General features: G+C 48.3%; 1 pseudogene; it reads right to left on the bottom strand.

The window, feature by feature from the left end:
- Window positions 1-8,791: 8,791 nt before the first annotated feature.
- The window catches only part of LOC106725006, a 3,317-nt pseudogene continuing 1,528 nt past the window's right edge, over window positions 8,792-10,580 (bottom strand).

The raw sequence follows: 10,580 nt of genomic DNA, 5'->3' as shown, positions 1-10,580 counted from the left end.
TCTCTCAGAACACAAATTTGGTTCACCTCTGTCACTAGCCAAGCTGTGCACATATCTAGAATGTTCTTTATTGTTGTCCATTCCCATCCAACCGACCTTTCCCAAAAGTTTAAGGTCTGTTATTATCTCCTATCCTCTCGTCAGACTGAACTGCCCAGCCCCCGGTTTGAACGTCCACTGAACATTTATTTTATTTTTTAGTTATCTCCTATCCTCTCGTCAGACTGAACTGCCCAGCCCCTGGTTTGAACGTCCACTGAACATTTATTTTTTTAAATTATTTTTATTGATTTCAGAGAGGAAGGGAGAGGGAGAGAGAGATAGAAACATCAATGATGAGAGAGAATCATTGATCAGCTGCCTCCTGCACACCCCCTACTGGGGATTGAGCCTGCAAATGCTCTATCCACTGAGCCAAACAAGCCAGGGCCACTGAACATTTATTTATCCACACCCCTGTATCACTTGGTTGCAGTTATGTAAGTCCATAAGTCTCCACCCGCTTCCCTGACCTGGGGGAGATGGGGCAGGGATGTTTCCTTATTCATCCCCGGATCCCTGGCCCTGAGCACAGTGCCTGGCACAGAGAAGGGGTTTATAAACATTTGTGTGAAAGTCAGGGGCTGTCTTTGGCGGAATTCAAACTCCTAAGGAAAGAAAGGTGATGGTGCCTGGCAGTGAGTGGTCACGTGTCTCTGTGAATCTGATTTCCTGCTGTGACCTTTGCCCGCTTCTCCTCCAGGCAGAGACTTACGAAAGCCAAGAAACTACAATTAGCTGCTAACCTGATCTTTAGCAGGTGGGGGTATCCAGCAGGTTTAGAAGACTTTGCCTAAGTGGGTATTATATGTAAATATAATATATGTAATAATGTGATGTATGTAAATGTGATCTAAATGAATAGATTAAGATGTTAATCAGAAATCTCTTCTGAGGCCAGTTCTGAGTCTTTGATGCCTACCTGGCACCTCTAGCTGCATGTCCCAAAACATTTCAAACTTCACTGTCCCCAGATTAACAGAGCAGCCCATGCCACAGCCTGCTCCTTGTCCATTGACCACATGCCCAGTTGCCTGGGCTCCAAGCCCCAAGACTTCCCTCTCTCTGGACGTCTAAGGGGATCACATGTTCCCTCCATCCTTCCCAAGCTCCACCTTCTGCTTCAGGACCTCCTTAACTCTCACCAGAGCTCTTGCAAATAACTTCCCAGTTGGTCTCCCAGCTTCCTCTCAGTTTTTTTTTTTTTGTGTGCAACATTGGTAACAGGTTAATCTTGCTAAAGCAGATGGTTGAACAACCTACTCCTCTGCTTGAAAACCACAATGGCTCCCACCACTTACCTACTGAATAAAGTCCAAACTCCTTAGTCTGCACCATATTTAATGGTAGCGAACCTACCCAATCAGATGCCATCTCTTGGGAAGTGAAAATGTGAGGAGGAAACAGCCAGGAGCATTAATTGTTCAACAAATATCAATTAGTACCAACTGTATGCCATGCACTGTCCTAGGCTCTGGGGAAAGAGTGAAGTCCTTGATTTTATGAAGTTTACATGTGAGGAGAGAAAACATGGTTGAAGATGACTTCTATCCTGAAAAGCGAGGAATGTGATAGGTTATGCCGATTGCATTGGCCCCAGTTCTCCTCTCCTCCCTGCATCATGCTCATTGCCACGTGACCCTGAAGTTCCTTACACACAAGTGGATAGACTGCACTGTGCTCAATTTTGGGCGTGGCCATGTGACTCCCTTTGGCCCATGGGATGTTAGCAGACATGATGCAATTAGAGGCTTGACATATGCTTGTGTGGTTACGCCCATCCCTGTTGCTCTGCCAACAGAAAGACTGCCCCAGGTAGACTGCTGGACCCAGAAGAATGAGAAAAATGGGAAGTAGACCCAAACTGTGAGTCAATGGTGGTTGTTTGGGAGGGTGGTTTATTAAACAGCATTACTGGGGCAACAGCTGACTGATACAAGGAACTCTAATACTATCGTCCATGAGGTCTACTGACATCCCTGCTTCGGAGCTGTATTCCAGAGGGACTGGTCGGCTGCCAGGGGGTCCTCAGACTTCCTTACTTCCATACAAGAAGTCCTTCCATGCAGAAGTACCTGAATCTAGGCATTTACATCAGTATCTAAGTAACCCGAGTCTGTTTTTTTCCTGGCAACCCAGAAGAGCCTGACTAAGACAATGTCTCCCCTCCTCTCATGAGGTCCTGAGGGCAGAGATTGCCCTTGAAAGCTGTCCTGGCAGAGAGCCTGGTACAGTGCATGGTACACTCCACTAGTTGTGAAACTGGATGAAACTGTCAAAATTAGTGAATTTAATGAGGCAGTATGCCCCGGTTCCTCTCTTGGAAGATCCCTTTCCATGCAAGAGACTGTTATCAATTCAGTTAATCTGTAAGACCCCCCTCCACCCCACTCGCCCACTCATTGTCTGCCCACTCATTGTTGGCACTGGGATATAAAGGCACATTCGGCATGACTGGCCCTTGTCCTTAGAGAGGTCACCGAACAGCAGAAGAGACAAATAGACTTTTCCAAGGTGGTGAGATAAAATCGACCAGAGAACTGAGAACAAGATCCTGAGGAAGTAGACAAATCCGGTTTGGTGGGTCAGAGAACATTTCTAGGATAAGATGATTCTTGAGATGAGTTGATAGGCAAGGATCAGCAGGCCAGGTACGGAAGGGGAGAACATTCTGGGAAGCAGGTGAGCAAGTGTATGAACTTAAAATCTATGATGAGGGTGTAAGGGGGGGGTGGGCAGGTTTGGGAAATGAGGAGGAAACTCAGGCCCAGCCAGATGTGAAGAGCTTCAATTCTACAGTAAGTTCCTGAGGGCACTAGGCAGCATTGAAGATTTCAACAGGGGAGTGACCTTCATGTTTTGCATATTTCAAAGATCCCTCTGGCAACAATGACTTGGCAACGAGGAAGCTTGTCAAGCTATTGCAGTAAAAAAGGGGGAAATGAAGGTGACCTGAAGTGCCCCTGGAAACCCAGAGAAGTGAGGGGTGGGAGAGCTAGGAGGCTGACTGGATAGACCTCGTCACGGAGGGTGGGAGAGAAGGATGTGGACCATGGATCCCAGGTTTCTGATTAAACAAGGGAGGGTGTTGGCACCACTCAGTGAGGTTGGGAGCCTTGGGGGGTGGCTGGTGGAAGATGAGTCCCCTTAGGGTCTTGTGTGTCAAGGGGGACTGTGGGGCCTGCAAGTGTATGTCTCTCAGGCAGATCTACACCAAACTCAGGAGAGAGGTGTATGTGGGTGTCGTAAGTGTGTGATGGCGGTTGAGATTATGGGTGTGGTGTGTGCTGGTGCTTGCAGAAGCACTAAAGAGTCATCCCCACATGGTAGGGACGACCATTGGAGCCCCCGAGGAATCTGTAGATGCTACCTAAGAGGTTATTCTAGGAAGTCCCAGGCAGAGACCAGCCTTGTTCACCTTTGTGTTGCCACAACCCATCACAGGGCTGGGACGTTAGCACATGCTCAATAGTGTTGGATGAATGAATGAATGAATGAATGAGGTCCCCTGGTCCTTTGGAAGTCATAGGTGGAGCACCAACACTGTCAGTCCCCATACCTGGGGTGATTCTCTAAGTTCAAAGTACAAATTAACCAAGTTCAGAATTCCCATAATTTCGTACTTCCCGGAGATCCTCAGGTGATTAGCCACCGGGTGGAACTTCCTGAGAGTCCAGATCCCCAGGCACCATAGATATTTTGATTTAGTGGGTCTAGACCAGAGCCCAGGAATATGCTTTCGAAACAAGCTCCCGAAGTGATTCTGACGCAGATGCAACATGGACCATATTTGGGGAAAAGCCACTTGTGCAGAATAGTCCTCGTTTCCCCATGTAAATCTGCTCTGTACTTTCCTCGCTCTGCTCTGCACTTGGGAAAGCTGCCTTCTGTGCCTGCACCATCTGGGCTCCTTTGGTCTCTGGCTTCCGTTTGGGTTCAAGCAGTGGGAGGCAACAGCAGGCGATGGCTGGGAGGAGAGAGGGTGGGCTTTGGTTCCCTGCTCCCCTGCCAGGCTGCGGTTTGGCAGTAGCTGCATCCACAGCTCCCACTGGGCAGCTTCTCTGCTGGCTGTAGCTCTGGCCAAGTTCTGCACTAGCTCCCTTCCTTGGCCCCATCAGGCCTACGGGTGACAGCTTCCCACAGCAGCTAGCCTCTGAGTGTTTCTCATCTTTATTTCCTTTAACCCTACCCAGACCTCTAAATCATTTCTTCATTACATGCTTTCCAAGTACCTCTTTGAGTGCCTTCTGCTTCCTGTCAAGGCAGGGAAACACTACCATTGATTGGAAAGAGACAGGGATTCTGTGCTCAGTTCTGCTCAGTTCAGTTCAGCTCAGCAGACATTTACCCAGCAAGGCCCTCTGAGCCTGGCTCATGCCAGGAGCTTCGAATAAAAAAAGTGACCCAGGCCCAGTGCCTTCCTGCAGGGAGCTCACAGCTTAATGGGAGGGAGAGTCCCAGAGTGCAGGTTGGTGATGGGGTAACTCAGGGTCACATTGAAAGTGCAGGGGAGATCAGGAGTGGCAGGCAAGAAGGGTTCCAAGAGAAGGGGTCAGGTAGAATTTGAGTGGGCAGAGAAAGAAAGAGGAAGAACAGTTCAGGCAGAGACAGACCCTGGAGATGTGAATGGCAGTGCTGGGTGTGGCCGGCCTGGAGGTGAAACAGAGGCTGGAACCGTCATGCCCACTCTGCTGGGAGGCAGAGGGAGGCAGCGGAGTCTTGAGTTGTGTAAGGTGCTAGTCAGGGGGCCCCCACCTGCAGGTTCTCTGTGAGCATCCCACCCTTTCCCAACTGCCATGATTCAGGCTCCTTTCCTTCTGAAGCATGACTTGTTCACCCGCCTCCCAAGCTCCCTGCCTCCCTCAGTGGGGTGTCTGAAAGAAAAGAGGGAGACTGGGTGGAATGGACCTGGGGTCTATGAGGTTAAGACAAAAGAAAAGCTCTGGCTGGAATGTGCAGAACACCTCCCATTGGGGACTCCTGAGTCCACAAACCATCTCCATTGACTTTAAAGAGAGATGAGTCTGGCAAACTCTTACTCACCCTTCAAAAGCCAACTGAGGTTTCACCGCCTCCAGGAAGACTTCCTGGAACTCCCCAACTTGTGCTCCTTCTCTTGGTCTCGTCACAGTCTCTGGTACTGTGTGTGCTCACCAGCCTGTCTATCCCACTTGACTACCAATCCTCAAGCATGTGGCTTCGACCGACAGTGGGGCTTTGACTTACGAGTGTCCCGACTAACGAGTTTTTTGAGATATCAGCTGTCTCTCGGCCGATTTTGTGCTTTGAGTTGACAGAGTAATTTGAGTTAACGAACTCCTTAATGAGCTCGGTCTCGGAACGAATTAAACTCGTAAGTCAAGGCCCCACTGTATTTGTCTCTTTCTCTCTAGTACTCAGCACTGGGCCGAGGGCATAGACGGGTGTCGGAAAAATATTTGCTGAAGGAATTCTTGCTGCATTAGAAGAATTAGTAATAATAATAGTGAATTATCAGCATTATTTGAGGAATGAGGAAATGGTGGCCCAGGGCAGTAAGGGACTTGCTCATGATCATGCAGCCTGTAAATGACAGGGGAGGACTGGAACGCGAAACCAAACAGACCTGTTGATTCCAAGGGCTGCAGAGCACGGGGCTGGACATCTCACCCACACAGGCCCCGCGTGGGGTGGCCGGCCAGTGCGGCTCAGCCGGGAGCTTGGGAATAAGAGCACAGGTTAATGGGGCAATTGGCTCCTTGCCAGGAATGGTTCAGAGCCCTGCATTTGCATCAACTCACTTTCCCCTGACAACAGCCTTGTGAGGTTATGTGTATAGTCATCGCCCGGTCGTGTGGATACCACGCAGAGGCAGGGCTGGTATTCACACCCAGACTTATTTCAGAGCCCAAGCTCTAACCATTGTACTTCCCCAAGGAAACATGGCACCAACTTCAGGTGTAGGAGGAAATAGAAAACACGGCCCAAGGTTGGACTGTACGTAAGGAATTTATAAAGAGAAACAGGCCTGTACGTGGCAAAAACAAAATCTTTTTTTAAAAAAAAAGACTAATGTTTTGAGAGGCATCCTAAATTATATAAATGGAGAGTATTGGGACATTTTGAGCATCACTGAGTAAATTGCACGGGCCTGGTGGAATGTGCCCTGTCTGCTACTGAGCAGCTGTGTGATCCTCCGCCCATCTCTTCCCCTATTTGGGCTTCATTTATTTCCTTCCAGAGCTTTCATGAAAGTGTTTCCTTTTGGATTGGGAAGTACTGGGCAGTCTGTAACACGCACAGTGTTTTAGCGCCCTCTACTGTCCAGTGATGGCACTGTCAGTGGTGTGGTTCGTCAGATAGGAAGGGAGAAGCAAGCAGCCTGCGCCTGAAATAATTGGTGAGCAACCAAGGGCAACCACAGAAGTCCCTGCCATAAAGCGGAAGCCAGCACTGTTCCATCCCATCCAAGACTCAGAGGTTCTGTTGATCCTGCCCACACAGCTTCAGTTGTTTTTCGAAGTGCTTGTTCCCGAGTGCATGTACACCCACACTCTCCACGCCCACACACAGCGCCGTCTCTATTATTACACTTATCACCTTGTATGGTAATTGCCCGTGGACATGGCTGTCTTTTAAAGTGTGAGGCCTGATGCTGCTCACCTTTATATTCTCTCCCTGCCTCCCGGTATGACACACAGGCCCTCAACTCAAGGTTATTGTATGGATGTTGAATGGAGAGAAGAACAAACGAAACAATAAAAGAGACAGCCCTCTGGAGAAAGGTTGGGGTGGTGAGGAGCAGAGAAGAGAAGCCGTGAGTTTGGAACGAGTGAACCACAGGTTCAGCAAGGTTCCCAGCGGACCTCACATTGCACTGGCATCTTTTCAAAATCGGAGTGGGTGAAGGGGTTTGGTGACGGGGGCAAGTGGAAGGCTTTTGCGGTGCTGCCCAGGGCACTGTATACCTGGGTGTGTTCATCTAGAGCAGCGGTTCTCAACCTGTGGGTCGCGACCCCTCTGGGTGTCGAACGACCCTTTCACAGGGGTCGCCTAAGACCATCAGAAAAACACATATATAATTACATATTGTTTTTGTGATTAATCACTATGCTTTAATCATGTTCAATTTGTAACAATGAAATTGGGGGTCACCATAACATGAGGAGCTGTATTAAAGGGTCGCGGCACTAGGAAGGTTGAGAACCACTGATCTAGAGAAAATGCATTGAACTGCCCACTAACGTGCACTTATGATTGATTTGTGCACCTTTCTGTATGTATGTTGTACTTTGCTAAGAGGCTTACATAAAGTTAATCTGAGAGGATTGATAGATACCTCTCCTTAGGCCTTCCTTGTTCCCGAGGTAGAGGCAGGAGGCAGGTTGTAGAGTCTGTTTGAAAGAGCCATCTCTGCTTGCTGTCTGCAAGTCTAGCTTCTGATTGCCCACCCCCCGAAATCTATCTCCTGTAATGAGACCCACGGACTTTTCCAGTGTTTGACACTCTTGCCCACTCCCCCTTTCTAGAAATACTCCAGCCCCTTGGCTTCCAGGGCTCAGCAGAGCTGTCTTTGGCTTCAGCTCCATCTCCTTTGCAGGCCTCTCTTCCAAGAACCATTCCTTGGCGTTCCTGAATGTTTTGTGCGAGTCCTGCCCTATTTCTAACTCTGCAAATTCTTCCTGGAAATCTCATCTGCTCTTATGGCCAACCCGGTGATGATGACTCACAGGATCAAATGAATCTTGAGCCCATACTTCTCTCCAGAGCTGTGGACCACTTATCCGACTGCTTCTTTGACACCCTACTTGAACATCTCAGTGGTAACGCCATCCAACATGTCCCTAGATGGAATCCTTTCTCTCTGCACCCCTATCCAAAAGCTTGCTCTTCCACATGTGTTCCTCATTTCAGTGAATGAACCCACCGTCTACCTAGCGGTCGGGCTTAATTCCTTGTAGACTGCATTATTGCTTAGCAAACACTCTCCCTTCGCTTTCTGGCTTGGAGAGAGTATACTTATCACTCCATTGCCTTTGGGCTTGTTCATGTCTTACTTTGAACATAGGAATGGCCACCTGGATCACACCTCTCACCCTTTAGGGGTCAGCGTAGGAATGAGGTCCTTTGTGGGGTCTCCTCTAATTCTTATTGGTCTGGGTGAGATCCATTTTTTATTTGCTCCCATAGCACCCTGAGCTGCTCCTACCAAAACACGTATCAAAATATTTGCCAACTCTAATTTGCTTGTCTTTCCTAAAAGCAGTGACTGTGTCTGCCTTATTCATCCTCTCATTCCTGATGTCCTGATGCTGAAAAAGGTGCCCACGCTCATCCTTTGAGCCCAAATGTTGTTTGATGAATAAACAGTCTGTGAAAATAAAATCAATGGTCTAAAGAAGTCCAATGTGGAAATGAAAACCATAGAAGGACTCAGAGAGTATCTAGTCTCATCCTTGTATTATATAGATGGGGAAACTGAGGCTCAGAGAAGTCTTGACTCAACCAAGGTCCTGGAAGCTTCTAGAAGCAGAGCTGTAATTAGAGGTTCTGGAGGGGGGAGGGGTTGTCTGGGCTTCTCTTGCTGCCTGGCTGGTCTAAGAAATAAAGGACCAGCAACAGTAGCATCACCTGGAAGTATGTGAGACTCTCAGGCCCTGCCCTAGACCCATTGATTCAGAATCTTCGTTTTCCCAAGATCGCCAGGTGCTTCGTAGATGCAATCAAGTCTGAGAAGCACTGATTCCAGTGACCTGGGGACAGCGTGCCTGGCTTAAATGTCGTTCCAATTCACGCAGCAAGGCCAGCTGGTGAAGCGGAAGAGAAAACTCAGACAAGATATTGCGGCATCCAGCACAGGCTGCAGATGAAAAGGCCCAAAGTGTGGGCCTCTCACCTCCTGAAGCTCCGGTGGTTTGGAAGTCCAGGACCTGGCCTGGTGGGGGAGGGGGGGCATGGTTCAACGTCAGGTGAGGTGAAGGAAGGGGCCTTCAAGACAGGACACGCCCAGAACCAGCGTGGACCAGCAACCTGATGGTGCAAATTTCCAATGTTTGTAGCTATTCACTTTAAAAAAGTATTTTTACAAATGTATATTAATTTCTACAAATAATTCCACCCATGCTGCCTGAGGTGGTGGTGAAAGTGGTGTGTTCATACCCTGCTAGTGACACTGCCAACTGGTGCGGCCTGTTTGGTGAACACTACAACATGTAGCAACAACTGTACCATTGCTTTATCTCCTTGGACCAAGTAATGCCATTCACGGGCATTAAAATAATCCTAAGGAGACAATTGAACAGAAGTGGAAAGCTCTATGCATGAAGATGATTACTACAGCTAGAAACAGAGAATACTAAATAGAAAGGAAGTGCTTGAGCAAACTGTGATATGGTATTTCATGAAGACCATTTAAAATTCATTATAATAAAACTAATATGTCTCACTTCACCTGCTTGGGGCACGAGGGTGGATAGGAATGTGGTGTCTGGTTTTTCAGTTCTGAGTCTACCATTTACAGTGTGACCTTGGGCAAGTTTACGTAACTGCTCTATGCCTCAGTTTCCTCATCTGTAAAATGGGGATAATGATACTACCTATGTCATAGGATTGTTGTGAGGATGAAATGATTTAATTTAATTAAATGAATTGAAGTGCTCAGAATAATGCCTCTCTATAAATTTATATTATTATTATCTTTTACAGTCAAATTCAATGGCCTGATAACGCCCACCCTGTGGCACAAGAATGCTTTTCTTCCTTCCACAGGGCCTGACCTTCCGTGATAAGTCAGTGACTCCCAGGGATGCTCCTCCTGGGAGTCAGCCTGGTTTTCCAGCCTCAAGGAGAGAAGACAGGCAAACTTGCTCAATGGCCTGCCCATGCCATTCTTTATGGCTCTTGCTGCTGTAGTGGTGTTACCATTGAAATGGGTGATGCTGGGGCTCTCTTGAATTCTTCCTCCCCCAGAATTATGCTCAATTGTGGTAATTCCACCCAATATAGGCCTGGACTGACAGCTCTTTAGTGTACACACACGCACACGCACAGTCACACGCACACACACACAGGCACACGCACACGCACACGCACACGCACACGCGCACGCACACACACGCACAGCTGCTTTTTGCAAGCCACTCCCCCAGGGCGCCTGAGTCCCGTTGCTAGGAGTGAATGAGGCCCCTTTCCTCCTCTACCGATGTCGTGGTCTGTGTACATTTACTGCCCTAGCATGGCGTTCCTTTGTGTGGATAATCCTACTGGTTCCAATGACATTAACAGCTACCATCAATCGAACGCCAGAAGTGTGTTTTGCTGCTGTTGCTTTACAAAGTCAGTTCTCGAGATAAATCTAGGAGGTACTGTCATACCTATCAGAGAGTGAGAGCCTCTGAAGTTAAGGAGGTTGCTGGAGACCCACGGGTATAAATGGAAAACCCGAGATTTGATCCCAGGTGTGTCTAATTCCAAAGCCCACGCTCAGAATCATTATCCGAAACTGCCTCCCTGTGGAGCAGTGGTTCTCAACCTTGGCTGCACATTAGAATCACCTGGGAATC

The sequence above is a fragment of the Myotis brandtii genome, unplaced genomic scaffold (genome assembly GCF_000412655.1).
Source record: "Myotis brandtii unplaced genomic scaffold, ASM41265v1 scaffold13, whole genome shotgun sequence".
Taxonomy (NCBI): Eukaryota; Metazoa; Chordata; class Mammalia; order Chiroptera; family Vespertilionidae; genus Myotis; species Myotis brandtii.
Note: the sequence above shows the minus strand (reverse complement) of the source record. Positions and strands in the feature narration are given on the sequence as shown.